The sequence below is a fragment of the Arachis ipaensis genome, chromosome B06, assembly GCF_000816755.2.
Source record: "Arachis ipaensis cultivar K30076 chromosome B06, Araip1.1, whole genome shotgun sequence".
Lineage (NCBI taxonomy): Eukaryota > Viridiplantae > Streptophyta > Magnoliopsida > Fabales > Fabaceae > Arachis > Arachis ipaensis.
In genome coordinates, this window is record NC_029790.2 from 7,853,723 (window position 1) to 7,857,860 (window position 4,138).

The 4,138-nt window shown below is 39.6% G+C and overlaps 1 long non-coding RNA gene across 1 annotated transcript in view; it reads right to left on the bottom strand.

Moving 5' to 3' along the window:
* Positions 1-2,665, bottom strand: part of LOC110263138 — a 12,204-nt gene extending 9,539 nt beyond the window's left edge. The window contains exon 1 of the long non-coding RNA XR_002348276.1: positions 2,654-2,665. This is a non-coding gene — a long non-coding RNA (uncharacterized LOC110263138). The remainder of the gene's footprint in view (positions 1-2,653) is intronic.

The window sequence follows — 4,138 nt, forward strand, 5'->3', positions numbered from 1 at the left end:
ATTCAAAGCAAAACGAATTTATTGGAATCAAGGAGTCTTTAACTGAATGAAAAATGGTATCTTTTCTGAAGTAAACCTTATGTTCATGTTCGATTAGCTTGAACCTAATATTACTTTGATATATGCTAAGATTAGTCATAACATAAACACTTTCTTTAGAAATTTTTTTTCCAAATAGGGATACTGTTGGGATTTTTTTATTGTGCATTGTATATGAAAACCCTTGTAAAATAATATCACAATAAAAAAATAAAAAATAGTAAATTAATTTTAAAAAAAATATATAATTCTATATTACGTCTTTATCAAGTAGAACAATTTCGATTAGAGCTTTTTGTGTATGTATTTTAAATTGTTTGACACTCCATAATCAAATTATTCTAACCTTAAATTTTTAAATTTTATGTCTAAATGTTACCTTAAGATCCTTAATAAGATCATACCTGCAAAGAAATTAAGATAAAATAAAAGGACAAAAGAATGTAAGTAAAAAGCTAATTTACAAATTATATTTAACATTATATTAAACTCAAAGTTAGAATATAATCTAGTAGTCATGACAATTATCAAGAAAAATATAAACTTCAGATATAAAAATTTATAATCATTCAAGTCCTATGGGCATATCAGACAATTCGTCATTCAACAATGGGGGAATATCCTTTTCGACTTGCCTATGGGATGGAAGCAATGATTCCCATTGAAATTTCTGAAGAGTCACCTAGAGTTATATTTTACAATGAAGGGTCAACACTACGATACAAAAGGAAGAGCTCGATCTCCTTCCTGAGGTCCGAAAAAGAGATCGGATAAAAAAGGAAGCCCTGAAACAAAAGACGGCTGTAAGGTATAACCAAAAGGTAATAAAAAAAAGTTTCACCACTAACGACCTCATCCTGATTAGAAATGACATCGGAGTTCAGAAGTCGGGTGAAGGAAAGCTAGCGACGAACTGAAAAGGACCTTACAGGTAGGGGTGTGCAAAAAAACCGGTTTCACTGAACTGAATTGAAACTAAACTGAAACTGTTTTAAATAAACCAGTTTTTTTCAAATAAAAAAATGAACTGAAACCATATTTTTTTATGAAAACCAGTTTATTAAAAATCAGTTTTTATGGTTCAGTTTAGTTTTAAACCAAATTAAAACTGGTTTTATTCAAACTCCAAAATTACTTTTTACATACTCTTTCTCTCTCTCCTCTCCTCTTTCTCCCCCTCCTCTCTCCCTTCTCACTCTCTCTCTCTCTCTCTCTCTCTCCCTTTCTCTCTCATTTTTCTCTCTCCCCTTCTCTTTCTCCTTTCCCCTTTCTCTCTCCCCTCTCCCCCCCTCTCTCCCCCTTCCTTCCCCTCTCTTCTTCTTCTTCTTCTTCTCTCTCTCTCTCTCTCTCTCTCTCTCTCTCTTCATCTTTCTCTCCCTCTTCTCTCTCTCTCTCTCTCTTTTCCCTTCTCTCTCCATCTCTCTCTCTTCCCTATCCTTCCCCTCCCTCTCTCTCTCTCTCTCCTTTTTTTCTTTTTTCTCTTTCTCTCTCTCGCTCCTCTCTCTCCTTTTCTTCTTTCTCTCTCTCCTCCTCTCCCTCTCTTCCTCCTCTCTCTTTTCTCTTTCTCTCTTAACCTTCTCTCACTCTTTATCCCTCTTCTCTCTTTTTCTTCCTCTTCTCTCCAAAGCGAGAGATGGAAAGGAGAGAAGAGAGAGAGAGAGAAAGTGGAGATAGAAGAGGAAAGAAAGGGGTGGAGAGAGAGAAGGGAGGCGAGAAAGAAGGCAAGGAGAGAGAGAGTAGAGAAAGGGGAGAGAAGGAGAGAGAGAAGGGGGAGAGATAAGGAGGAGAGAGTATGGAGAGAGAAGGATAAAAAGAGAAGGGAGAGAGAAAGAAAGGGGAGGGGAGAGAAAGAGAGATAGAGAGAGATGAGGGAGAGAGAGAGGGAGAGATGAAGACAAAGAGAGGGGATGGGAAGAAAGAGGAGAAGGGGAGAGAAAGAAGGGGGGAGAGAGGGAGGGAGGGAGAGAGAGAGAGAGAGAGAAAGAGAGAGAGGAGGGGGAGAGAGGAGAGAGAGAGGGGGGAGAGAGAGAGTGGGTGGAGAGAGAGAGGGGATAGAGAATATAAAACTATTTTTTTATAAGTTAAAACTAGTTTCATCCTATAAACTAGTTTAAACTGGTGGAATATATTGTAAACTAGTTTAAAACCAATTTCTTATGTGATAAAGCAGTTTGGTTCAATTTCTAAACTATTTAAAATGGTTTACTGCAGTTTCAGTTCAGTTTATGAAAAAACTGAACTATGCACACCCCTACTTACAGGATAGTTGAGGTCCTTGGTAAAGATCACTACAAAGTGTCCGACCTCCAAGAAAGCGAGCTCCCGAGGTCTTAGCATGCTTGTAACCTGAAGAAGTACTACCATTAGAAAGCAGGCCTTGCTCCCTGGTGTACTCTTTTTTCCAGCCTTAAGGATTTTTTTCCAAGAGGGTTTTTTTTCTAAAGGGGGCTTTTAACGAGTCACCAAAGTAAGGGGCTAAGGGTAGCCAAGCCCTTAGTAAATAGGCTTATGTAAAGAAATTTCTCACTTATCAATAAAATTCCTATTTTGCTTTCAAAGTTTTCTATTAAAAATGCATTAATTTATGCTCGATAAACCGCAAAAATTATTGCACAACCTAAAAGGGTCGGAAAGATGAAGCGATGAGGTACAAATTAATGTAAGAAGTTATAAAAATAACTCGTGAGAACTGACTTCAATTATAAGTCGTATAAAAAATGAACTGTATAAGTAACTTAATAAAGTCTGACTACACGAAGTCGGAGCTCGAAAAGAAAACTTGTAAATATCTCTCTTATACAAGACAGCAACACAAAAGCTACTAAGATATACAAAACCAATCTTTTCTAAAGAAATAAAGTGGAAAAGATTGAGAGAAAGCTTCAAAAATAATTGAATACGAAAAGTTGTTAAAAGATACAACTAAATAAAGTGTTCAAAAACTAAATAGCTATTACAAAAATAGGAAATCGTCTAAAGACCCACAAACCGGCCATCATAAAAAACAACAAAATAGAAAAACTAAGACTCAGGGCCAATAAGAGGGTTTAGGTCCCCACCGGCTTCCACATCGTCACCCTAAGCCGTAGGGGTCGGAGGGAGAACTGAGATTGGGACAACATCAGTAACCCAGACCGGGAAAGAAGGAGGCTCAGCGATAACTACCTCAGGACCATGGGAGGTCTGACCGACCTCTACCCCCAAAGTCTTTGGATCGGGGACAATCTTCCCATCCACCACTATGTTGTCCGTGCTAAAAAGGGAGAGATCAAGGTCGGGAGCGAGGACTTTGACCTGAGCCTCCAGATTTTCCAACATTTCATCAATCCCCTCGGCAACTAACTCTTTAAGCTCAGCATATTTTTCCTTCATCTTCTCCAACTCCTCCTGAAGATATAGTTTTTCCCCAAAGACACGGGTGTAGCTCTCCTCAGCTCTCTTCTTTATCCCCTCGGCCAATGCAGCAGCAGCCTCCGACTTCTTTGCCCTCTCCCGGGCTCTTTCCAGGTCGGCCTCAAGGTATCCCTCTCCCCTTCCAGATCCTTCTTAATCTCATTCAATCTCTCCAAATCAGCTTGGGCGGCCACGAGAGCATTGGTCATGCTTGGATCGGAGTGCTCCTCAGCTCCCTAGCTAGAGATGCACACACCCGACTATGCGAAGCCCGCCACGGGCCAACGTCTGGAGATGATTTTGGAGGACGACGTCATCCATGCTCACGTGATGGTGGGGGAGAATATTCTTTTCATCCTAAGCTAAAGCATCCAAATTTTTATTATATATGCTATCCCCCTCGACTACTTTCTGTTTCTTAGGAGGAGGCTCAGTAGAAGAGGGACACTGAGGAGGAGAGTCAGAGCCTATAAACCTGGAGACAGGGGGTAGGAATAATGTTCTTCAAGGTGGAGGGGCCCAACTCCGACTTCCTTGGAGAAGATTAGACAGAGGATGTACCGAGCTCTTTTTGCTGAATGTTTCGAGCTACAACATTCTTTGTTGTATTCCAGAGTGTTCTTATAGCAGCGGATTTTGGGGCCATACTCTCTGCAAAAACAAGTTACAGCTAAGTTAATAACGACAATGATAATAACAAAGTTCA